This window comes from Portunus trituberculatus, chromosome 27, assembly GCF_017591435.1.
Source record: "Portunus trituberculatus isolate SZX2019 chromosome 27, ASM1759143v1, whole genome shotgun sequence".
Taxonomy (NCBI): Eukaryota; Metazoa; Arthropoda; class Malacostraca; order Decapoda; family Portunidae; genus Portunus; species Portunus trituberculatus.
Genome location: NC_059281.1, coordinates 13,352,586 through 13,364,901, shown reverse-complemented (window position 1 = coordinate 13,364,901; position 12,316 = coordinate 13,352,586). Strand labels below are relative to the sequence as shown.

Sequence of the window (12,316 nt, the reverse complement as noted above, 5' to 3'; positions counted from 1 at the left end):
ACAGACGCCATATTTATCATTGTGGTTGAGGTACCAAATATTTATTTCTGCAAGTACACACATTTTTTCAGTGAGTACACATTTGTTGTTGCCTTTGCTGTTACACTATTGTGCATGTTTTGATGTGTTAGGATTTTATGCAGTGATTTCTTTATTTATGTGTGCATAAATTTATTTCACGTGATTTTCCTCAGACATGCAGTTTTCTTTGATACAAATTTTAAGGGTAACTCCTATATTCATGTATTCTTCCAGTATGCACTTGCCATAATCATTTACTTGCCAAGTTTTTATAATTATTTCATCGCATTCTTATTTACAATTATATTAACGCAATTAGTACAGCACTTTAATCACTTTATAGTTTAAATTATCATTATTATTTATTGTAAAAGTGTACTTAGTATAATTTCATTTTATTTTTTCCTGATTCACTTATGTTCTTATGAAGTACTCTTGTACTAATATTATTAATTTTCAGAGTGCTTAGCAGACCTGTATGTTGAGAAGTTCTTATTTAACCTGTCTGACTCAAGTTATCGTCTGTTTACGTACGAGTACACACGCAGCACACCTGTACGTGGTCTACACAATTTCTTTGGAGCGGTAACTATATATATATATATATATATATATATATATATATATATATATATATATATATATATATATATATATATAATAATATTCTTAATGTTTTTACGTAGTGGTAAATCTTATCATAAACAAATTGTCACAATGTCTGACTTGTACCACTAATACTCACTCCTGTGACTACATCCACTACAAGTGTCACATTATCTTTTATATCTGTAGCATCTCCAGCTATTAAACTTCTACAACGTGACTCTTCCATTCAGAAATTCAGTGGGAAAGATAGACACATTCTCTTGCTCAATTTTTTCAGTTGTGCGAAGTGTATCTCTTGTAATATTATATGTTATAGTATATTATGTTGTATATATTGCATTATATTATATTATGTGCTGTCCTCAGATGACACATGGGGAGGGATTAATGTAATGTAGGTAATATTTCTTTTGACTGTAAATTTGCTTGATTTATCAGAAGACATATTCATGGTTCTCAGCCCTTAACACACAGGCGTGGTCCCTAGGGTATATCATGTGTTTAATGGGGGGTTCCACATGCAGTCACATTTTTTTCACATCCCATTTTACTTTTTAATTACTAAATTTACACAAACATTGAGAATTTCTCATTCTCCCTACCTACATATTTTTTTGCTAGTGTCAATTATATTTATTCATTACTTTTTGTTTTAGCAGCACCTCTACTGTTATACATTATCTGCTCTATCCAAGTTGAATTAGCTCCTCAACTTGTGGTATGTAGGTGATTTATGATATTGTTGAGTGTTTGTTTGCTTGTTTTTTTTGTTTACATTATCATCTTTTCATGTTTTTCAATTATGCTCAATTACATTATAGATATATATTGCACAATTATCACATCTATTATATGTAAGAAACAATACTTATGACATACTTTATTCACCATACGTAACACATTTTTAAACGTAACATTTTTCCTTATGTGTAAGTGATTTGATTATGCATGATCATGTACCATTTTTGTCAGTCAGTCAGTCTGGCAGTGGCGTTCCTACACCTGCGCACCACTAACTTGGTGGAGCCACATCCGTTTCACCCGAGAAAAACTCGTCAGCCACAGTCGCGCTGGAGGTAGACCTGTATCCGCCCAAGCGTCTGAGTAGCCCTGGCATCCTGCTCCGCCTCATCTGTGTCCATGTGACAGCAGTCTATCTCCATTTATCTCTCTTCAGAAGAGGACGCAGACCGCGGAGGCGTGAGGTCCTGCACATACAGGTTGGGGCTAAGATGTTTCAACTCCTTCATTGGAGGCATAGGTATGAATGGTTTGGTTTTTGTGTTAAAGGTAATGTAACGAGCGTGATAAAAGCAAAACTTGTAATCAGAATAGAATGAGGAAAGGGAGATTTGGAGATAACTATTACATTGTTCCGTATTGGTGGGTAAAATGGAATGCACTATACATTTAACAGGGCGCACCCACACCACACCACATCACATGTCCTACATTCGAGGACAAGATTGTTCATGATTAAAGTGTAAAGGTAATATTATTTGTTGCAGGTCCTGCCACTACTGACGGGAGAACCAAACCAGCGTGTCCAAACAACCCCCAACCTGCGGCAGGAAACTGGCTCTTGCACTGGAAGACGCCAACTGTCTCGCTGCACCTTCCACGGAGGAATTGGACCCTGCCTGAAAACACATGCGTGCCATCCAGGTAGCGCGGACACGCTGCCTCGCTGAACCTTCCACGGAGGAAATGGACCCTGCCTGACAACACATGCGTGCCATCCAGGTAGCACGGACACGCTGCCTCGCTGAACCTTATACGGAGGAATTGGACCCTGCCTGACAACACATGCGTGACATCCAGGGAGCGCGGACACGCTGCCTCGCTAAACCTTCCACAGGAATTGGACCCTTGATAACACATGCGTGCCATCCAGGGAGGGAGGACAGACTGCTTCGTTTCGTGTAATCTAACTAACAAATACATGTTGCCAATCACTCTTGTAATGTTATTCCTTCCATCTGATGTGAATGTATGCACATAAGTGTAATATTATTTTTCATGTCTGATGTACCCGCAGAACTGGTGGTAGTACTTAATAATAAATCATGATTAAGGAAACTGATATTGATGCTTTTGATCTTTTTTTTTTTTTTAATTCTTACGAAACGCGCCTGACCTCCCTAACTTAACATATACTCTGGAGCCTTAACCTAAAACCTCGCCTCGAGTCATGGTATAAAAAAAAAAAAAAAAAAAAAAAAAAGCTTTTCAAATAAACTAAATTTCCATTGGTTATATAAATCATACAAATTAAAACGTCCGAGGATGCTTACTCAACAAATTCACTCAATTGCTTCCCAAAATGGCAATTAAAAATGGGGTTCCAGCTGCATTTCTGCTGAAAAAAAAACAAATTTCTGAAAAATCCCTGCAAAACTGCCCTAAAAATGGCAAAAATTGCTGAAAAATCCCTGCAAAACTGCCCAAAAAACTGCAAAACTGCCCCAAAAATGGCAAAAATTGCTGAAAAATCCCTGCAAAACTGCCCAAAAAACTGTACTAAGTCATAAATACTTCAAAGAGTCTCCGGAGAAAGTGCAGATGTTTATTTGGGTTAAAAATACAATGAAGAGTCTCCCTTCCTTCCCTTTTATTTATTCAACCAACACATTTTTACACTAGTCTCACTAAACTCTACCAAAATTTTCGACTTAGAATAATTTTTACAATTTTTACGTGGAATAGCAGAATTTGTACAAGAATAATTTTTACATGGAATAGCAGAATTTGTACAATTTAGAAAATTTACACAATTTCCAACTTTGAAAATTGTTTCAATTTCCAACTTAGAAAACTACCAAAATTTTTTACTTAGATTAACAGAATTTGTAAAATTTTTACATTTCCAACTTTCATGAAGAAAGTTGCTAGACACTTGCACATACCTCTGTATGAACAGGTCTACCTCATTCAACCTATACATGTCTAATAATAATAATAATAAAAATGAATATAAGAACATGAGTAGTATTTTGAAAGGATATTCACTGCACAAATCTTGTTAGTAATTACAAGTTCTAAGTATTTTGAGACCATTTTCATTGCAAAAGTCTGTGAGGAACTATCAACTCACACAGTGAAATGATTTTTTAAGCATTTCACAATGGCATCGCTCTCAAACAGTATGTTGTCCCTTGCAACATTATAGTGTCACCATAAATATACAAAACACAGACCATCATCCTGGGGCCACATTCTACCAGTTAGCCTCAGGTCTCGCTGAATACCTGACCATCACTCCACTGTTGGTCTTTAGGCTCATTACTTGTCAACTTTATATATGTACTGAAAGAAATAGCTTCTTCACATAATTTTCTACAATCTAAATTATTTTGACATCATGTTATTGCTTTGGGAATAGTTAGACTGTGTATCCAAACGAAAGAAACATGACAAACAGATTACGCCTGACACATGCAGGCCACATGGGGCAAGGTTTGTTTGAGTTTGGGGAAAGTGATCGTACCCCTCTTGGCCGTTATCTATAATGGTAAATTACTGCATCAAAGAATCATTACAGGCATTTATCATTAATTAATATTAAAAACTGTCGTGGATCATGCTATGGTACGTACATACAGCCAAGCTCCCACCATGTTATCAAGAGGTGGTGGTTGAACCCTGTCTTGGCACTTATGATGAGTCACAAGGTTAGAGCCTGTCTAAAATATACCATTTTTTCTTGCTATGATCACGTCATTAGCTATGATGGTTTGTAGAATATGGCCCCTGCAATCTTTCACAGAACAGTAACAGCAAAGCTTTAGAAAGTTGAGAAACTTGCTATTTAATCAGTCTAAACATTCCCACTCAAAAATGTATATAAACCTAATTACACAAATTTTTTTCTCTAAATAAAAAACACTGACATCAAGGAATGACTGGCACACTTGCCCACAAAGTTGTGCACCCACTTTGAAAAAAAATGAAGAGAGGACAGAAGAGGAGAAGAAAGAGTTTTTCTGGAGAATCTTGGATATGAGACTGAGGAAGTGGTTCATAACCCAGAAAAGTACAGCAAGAAAGGACTAAAGAAACTTACATATGAGCGAAATGTAATGTATTCCAACATAAATGGAGTGATATCGGGGATTTTAGAACTCAACGATTACTTGAGGACAAGAACCCAGATATTGTGGGTCTTACTGAAACAAAACTGAGAGAGGAGAAGACCTGATGATGGTTGGAGAAGGAAATATAATGTTTGGAAAAGAAATAGAGTAGGTAAGATGGGAGGAGGAGTGATGTTGCTGGTTAAAAAGATATAAAGGTGGATCAAGTGAAAAAGGTATGGGAAAGGCAGAAGTGCTAAAGATCAGAGCAGAAACTAATGAAGGAAAAAGAGGCACTACATAGTGGTGTACGTACCACCTAAGACAAATGCATGGTCAGTACAGGAATATGAAGAAATGATAAGTGATACAGGAACATGTCTGGAAGAAATGTTGGGTGGCTGTGAACGAACTATAATGATGGGAGATTTTAATTGTAAAGAGGTGTGTTGGGAGGACTGGTCAATGGAAGGATCAGAGACAACATGGGAAATACACTATTGACACTGGCAATGGAAAATGTGTTAACTCAGTGGGTCAAAGAAGATACTAGGTTTGGAGGAGAGGGAGCATCGTCAAGACTGGACTTGGTCTTTAGTACAGAGCCAATGGTCATTGAGGAGATGAGGGTGGAGTGCCCTTTAGCAAGAGTGATCATGCAGTTTTGGAGTTCAAGGTGATAGACGAAGAGAAATCTAGAAGAAATGAAGAATATAAAGTGGGAAGATGGAATTATGCCAAGACAGATTTTGGAAACCTAAAGAAATTCTTTCAAGAGACAAATTGGATGAAATTCAAGAGTGCTAAGGAGCAAATGAAAAGTGGAAGGAATTTATAAAAATATACAAAGAAGGTGAGAAAAATTTGTACCAATAAGACAACATAGAGAAGTTGGAAAGCAGGACTGGTTTAACGATAGATGTGAAAAGGCTAGAACAAGAAAAGAGGATGCATGGAAGAGGTGGAGAAGGAAAAGACGGATTAAGCAGTGGGAAAGTTACAAAAGAGCAAGAAATGAATATGTGTTGATTAGAAGAGAAGAAAGAAAGAAACAAGAAAAGGATATAATTGATAAATGTAAAGACCAACCAAGGCTTTTTACAGACATGTGAACAACAACATCAAAAATAGAAAGTATTGAAAGTTTAGAAGTAAATGGGTATGCAGTGAAGATCCCAGGAAATGGCAGAGGCTATGAATGGATGCTTTCGGAAGGTATTCACAAAGGAGACTGCTTTTGACAAACCACTGGTAATGGAACAGAAAGGGATTATGAAGGAGTTTCAAGTAACTGTGGAGGAGATCAAGAACATGATGGGGAGTTTAGAAGTGAGAAAAGCTGTGGGACCTGATGGGGTATCAGGATGGATTTTAAGAGAATGCAGGGAGCAATTGGCAGAAAAAGTTTGTGAAGTAATTGATGCCTCATTAAGGGAAGGTGTAGTGCCCCAAGACTGGAAAAGAGCTAACATTGTCCCAATCTATAAATCAGGTAACAAGAGACCCATTGAACTATAGACCAGTGTCACTTACAAGTGTGGTAGCTAAGATGTGTGAGAGGGTGGTGAAGAATAGATGGACAGACTTCTTGGAGAAAAATGACATACTTTGTGAGTGTCAATTTGGTTTTAGAAAAGGCGTTCATGCACGACAAACCTGATATGTTACTATTCGAGGGTGATAGATGTAATACAGGAAAGAGATGGTTGGGCTGATGGAATATATCTGGATTTAAAAAAGGCCTTTGATAAGGTACCACACCGGAGACTGATCTGGAAACTTGAAATGGTAGGAGGAGTGCATGGCAGTTTACTAAAATGGATGGAAGACTTTTGGTAGGAAGAGAAATGAGAACAATAATTAAGGACAGACCATCAGAATGGGGATTGGTGGAGAGTGGAGTTCCACAGGGATCAGTGTTGGCACCAGTAATGTTCGCGGTCTACATAAATGACATGGTGGATGGGGTGTCCAGTTATGTGAGCCTATTTGCAGGCGATGCAAAATTGTTAAGAAAAGTGAGATGTGACAAAGATTGCGAACTACTCCAGGAAGACTTGGACAGAATATGGAAATGGAGCTGTACATGGCAAATGGAGTTCAACACGACAAAATGCAAGAAAATAGAGTTTGGCAAGAGTGAAAGAAGAATCAGGAGTATGTACAAGATAGGAAATGAAGACATAAAACCAGTCATGAAGAAAAAGACCTTGGGGTGACAATTACCAATGACCTATCGCCAGAGAGACATATAAACAAAATAATTGGAGAAGTATTGAACTTATTGAGGAACATAAGAGTGGCGTTCGTATATTTAGATGAAGAAATGATGAAGAAAATAATTACTGCAATGATAAGACCGAGGCTTGAATATGCAACAATACAGTGGGCTCGAACTTAAAGAAACACATAAGGAAACTAGAGAAAGTACAGAGGGCTGCAACGAAAATGGTGCCTGACTTAAGAGATTTGACTTATGAAGACAGACTGAAAAGAATGCAACTTCCAACCCTGGAAAACAGAAGAAAGGGAGACCTGATAGCAATATACAGAGTGATGATTGGCATGGAAAAAATGGATAGGGAAGATCTGTGTATGTGGAATGGAAGAATGTCGAGAGGGCATGGGAAAAAACTAAAAATGGCCACTTATAGGAGAGATGTGAAAAAATATAGCTTCCCTCATAGAAGGGTGGAAGCATGGAATAGTTTAGACGTGGAAGTGGTCAACGCAAGGAATATTCATGATTTTAAGAAAAAGCTGGACATTAATAGATATGGAGACGGGACAACACGAGCATAGCTCTTTTCCCGTATGTTACAATTAGGTAAATACAATTAGGTAAATACACACACACACACACACACACACACACACACACACACACACACACACACACACACCTTGTACTGTTGACTGAAATTCCATCTGCAGGAAGTGCAATGGACAATGGTTCATGTCATTTGATGCAGAAGGTCAACACAATGTTAAGCCATAAAATCTATAAATATGATTGATGACATATAATCCTTCGGTTAAAACTGTGTGCACTACTTTCCACAAAAAGAAAAAGCATGAACCAATGATGCTGTGAATGTTGAAGCATACTCCATCCTTGCCCCTCTCTGTCTTGCACTCTGCACACACACATTTATGAAAGTAGAGTGCAGTGTGCTGCTGGACCTCCAAAAGCCTGCAACTAAAAGAAAGGAGTCAACAAAAGTTCATGTTTAGCAATCATTCACCTTCATGTCATCTTATCAATGTTAAATTGTCAAAATTGCTCACTTGTAATCACATTTGTGGTACAGGAAGGTATATAAAAATCCAGCCATACAAAGCCACAATATTATTATTTTTCCTTTTTTTAATGCAAGAGGGAGAAAAAAAAAATTGCAAGTTCACTGAAAGATTGGTACAGAATTAGCCAAAAGACAGGGACAAACATCTTGAAACCTCCCTCTTAAAAGACGTCAAGTCATAGGATGATGGAAATACAGAGATATCCAGAGTTTACCAGAGAAAGGTCTGAATGATTGAGAATACTGGTGAGAATGCTGGTTAACTCTTGTGTTGAGTTGGACAGAATAGAAATGAGAGGAAGAAAAAAGCCTTGTGCAGTGAGGCTGCACGAGGAGGGGAGGCATGCAGTTAGCATGAAAATAGTGATAAGATAGAAAGAGATGAAACATTTCGCCAGTGAGAAATGGACTGAAGACAGTCAGTAAGAGGAGGGGAGTTGATTACATGAAAAGCTTTTAATTCCACCCTATCTAACAATACTGTAGAAGTGGAACCCCAAAACATGTGAAGAGTACTCCATACAAAGACGGATAAGGCCTTTGTACAGTATTAGCAGTTGGAGGGGAAGAAAAACTGGTGACAATGTCAAAACAATTACTACTTGACAACTTGTTTGCTTTACTTGGAGTACAGCAAAGTGTGTGTGTGCCACTACCTTCTTGAAAATCTGGAGCATCTACATGTGTTCAATAAAGTGCTAGGCAGGTATACAAAGAGGCACTTCCCTCAACACCACGCCATCGGTGCAGCACTTCCTGTCAGGGAAATGCAAACCCTCACTGCACTCACCAACACCCAGGGAACATGTGCAACTCAGCCAGTCATTCCTCCTCACAGATAAAAACACCATCACTCAAGAACATACACAAACTGCACTCACCAATACCTCCTTTGACAGAAATGCCTCCCCAAAGAAATCAATAACACACAGACTGATCATATTAATCTTTCACAGACACAAATTTCAGAGAAAAACCGAGAATCTGTACATCTTACAATTCAATCACTTCATGTTTTCTTCATTACAAAATTTCTTAAACTGTTTCACTATGCATGCACACGCACGCACACACACACATGACCTTAACTGAGTGAGATGTGGTGCACTGCCTCCCTTGGTGGAAATAAAGGAGAGTGGAGTGGTGTGGATGCTATCAGGCTGGTTGCGGAGACCACCCAGCCTGCCTTACCGTCTTCGATCCTTGCTTCCGAGCTCCACCACAAACTTCATCACTGAAACCTGGGAGAGAGAGAGAGAGAGAGAGAGAGAGAGAGAGAGAGAGAGAGAGAGAGAGAGAGAGAGAAAAAAAAAAAAAAAAAAAAAAAGAATTATCACAGCTTATATTTTTCAGTGATATTCTACTTTTGGTCATCTTTGGTGTCAAATGGTAATAAAGAAGGATATAATAAGAACAAATCTAGGATAAAAACAGGTGAAATTTATAGGCAATGGTAGCAAGAATAGGTATGGTCATGATAGGTACCTTGTGTGACCTTCTCTCTTATTGTACCATTAGTTTGTTGGCATCTTGTGTTGGTGACTGTCCTGACCCAAGAAAATAACAGGGTAGATGTTCATAGTTCAATTACCTTATGGAGAGGTAGGTTAGGTTAGGTTACAAGATATTAGGCTAGTTTATCTTCTGGGGTAGATGAATGATAACTTAGTTTATCATTCATGGTCGGTCTGTCCTTTATTTATAATCTAAACTGGAAACTTCACATCTCATCTCTTGCTAAAACAATTCCTATGAAGTTAGGCATTCTGAGGTGTCTTTGCCAGTTTTTCTTACACTTCTGACTCTAAATCTATCCAAAGGTCCTATCTGTCTTATCCACCCATGTATGGAGTATCTTTCACATGTATTGGGTGGTTTCACTCACACAGTTTTATTAGATAGGGTGGAATCAAAAGCTTTTCGTCTTATCAACTCTTCTATTGACTGACTGTCTTCAGCCTCTTTCTCACTGCTGTAATGTTGTATCTCTTGCTATCTTGTGGTAAATATTGACAAGAGGTCCTTTGTTTGCCAAATATGGCCATTTGTCTTCTCAGATCTGAGCAAATGCAAAATTTGGTCTATTTTGGTTCCCCTGACCAACTCAACCAAGACAAGCAAATGCAAAATTTGGTCTATTTTGGTTCCCCTGACCAACTCAACCAAGACAAACTTAATCTAAGTTAACGTAACCCTAAAACTAAACTAACCTAACCTAAACTTAAGATCATAACTCTGTTTATGGCACGATGAGCTCATTTCCAAAAACGTCAATAGAAGTCAGTAATATAGCCCAATGCGCAGGGGAAAAAAACTTGTTAGTCTAACTACTAAACATGAAGCAGAGTGAGTGCACAGTACATACTAGGTAGCAGGTAGTGTGTGTACCACCACAACATGCAGCATGTCCTGCACTGCTGACAAGGACAGATACTAACCATTTATCCACTTCACTTCATTTACAAGGAAGTTTCAAGACATTTATCCTTTTTTTTTTTTTTTTGCAGGGTGGAGGCTAACTCTCTAGGACCTGCAAGGGGACTGGCACAGGAGAGATGTTCTAGTCCATCAATGTGTCTGGTCCACTTTCATTGAAGAGACTTCAATAAATGAAGATCTCTCGTTTAACAAAACCAGCGTTCCAAAAGCATGACAAATACCTACTCCAAAAGATGGCAAATGTGAGTTTTTAATAGAGCAAAGATAAAGTTAGCAGATCAGCAGTAGGTGCTTCATAGAAGGTTTTTAGATAGTCCTACAGCCTTATTAACAATACATCTAATATTGAGATGGATTCTAAGTGTACTGTCCACAATCACACCGAGATCTTTACTGGAAGGAACAATGGAGATGTGGCCCACCAAAAAAAAATAATGTGAAAGTTCACCAATGTCATTCCATGATACTGAGCCACGCTGGATTCACAATTTACTTCCCTTACAATGGGAGAGGAAACAGACTTTCATTTTTCTTTTTGTATAAACTTCCATAGTGCAGGTACAAAAATGTGATGATTAGATAAGGAATGTAATAGCAAACATCATTAACATATTCAATAACTATAGTTTCAACATCATGTTTTAAAAAGTGGGCTGTTATGGTAATGCAAGTAAATTGTATTGCTCATGACAGGGAGTTCTCAACCTGGGGCTTGGGAACCTCCAGTGGGTTCACAAGATTTCCTGGGATGGTTAGATGGCTCATCTAATGCTATCTGTTGCAGTAATGTTGCATATTTAGTCAGTGTCAGTCATTAAATTAACAATCTGTTCAGTGCCAGATTACTTGGGGTTCGTCTTATCACTCAGGGGTTCTTAACGAGAAAAAAGTTATGAGGACGCGATACCGATATAATAATGATGCATTTGATGCTACTGTAAATAATGAAAAATAAAGCAACCAAGAATTTTAAAGTCCCAATATACTCATTATACAAGGGTACCAATAGTGCTTTTGACGGGAAGTGATCGCGTCAATACTACATTACTTCAGAATTACCTTTGAGATGCTTAAATTATCACAATTACCTAAAAAATCTCATTACCTCAAAATCACCTTAAAAGTGGTGAGATTACACAAAATCGAGGTAATTACCTACAAGCCATGGGGTCTGGTCACGGTACCGGGCGGTGACCACCGGTGGAACCAAGCAGTGCATCTGTCACAGCCTAAAGCATACGCACCTGTAATGTTGTTACATGTACCGCAAAGATTACTGGAACTATTGTTGCAGGCTGCACTAGGGCCAGATATAGACTCGGGGATAAGGACATGCTAGCTTGGCCAACAGTGGCCAAACCCAGAAAGCTGGGCAGCCATATTATCACCAGGTTGAGAACTTCCCTTCTAATTTTCTCCTATACCATAGCCTAACCACTTCTAGAATGAACCATTATTATGTATATGAAGTACAGGAGTCACTAACCAGGCTTAGTACAGTGTATGGCAGGGAACAGGCCGGAAAATCTCAGCAGTGCAGTCTGGGCTAGGCAGCGCTTCTTCCCGTGTAGTGAGCAGTGTACTCTGAGTGCTCAGTGTGCTGTTCTTGTCTGTGCTATGGCAGTGCGCACAGCCACACACGGAAAGTCTGCGGTCACTTGTTTGTGTGACGTACCGTGGGTCAGCCACTGTTGCCATCTCCAATCAACACTACTTCATTTCAAAACATGAAGAAAATATAATAATAAAATGCCCTTTCTGTCATCTGTTGATTTGAGATAGAGAAGTTGTAAATCTCTTCCCCTCTCTCTCTCTCTCTCTCTCTCTCTGAGGGGTAAGGGCAAAGTCAAAATTAAGCGTATTAAACACATT

At 38.4% G+C, this 12,316-nt stretch overlaps 1 long non-coding RNA gene across 4 annotated transcripts in view; it reads left to right on the top strand.

Annotated features, from left to right (window-relative positions):
• Nucleotides 1–2,585, top strand: part of LOC123509932 — a 4,854-nt gene extending 2,269 nt beyond the window's left edge. The window contains exons 2-4 of one of the 4 annotated variants that reach the window (XR_006676330.1): nucleotides 1–576; nucleotides 1,603–1,891; nucleotides 2,139–2,585. The exon at nucleotides 1–576 is cut by the window's left edge and continues 845 nt beyond it. This is a non-coding gene — a long non-coding RNA (uncharacterized LOC123509932). Of the gene's footprint in view, nucleotides 607–714; nucleotides 1,892–2,138 lie in introns of those variants that run through there. The other 3 variants (XR_006676331.1, XR_006676329.1, XR_006676328.1) reach the window with 3 other exon arrangements.
• Nucleotides 2,586–12,316: the final 9,731 nt, after the last annotated feature.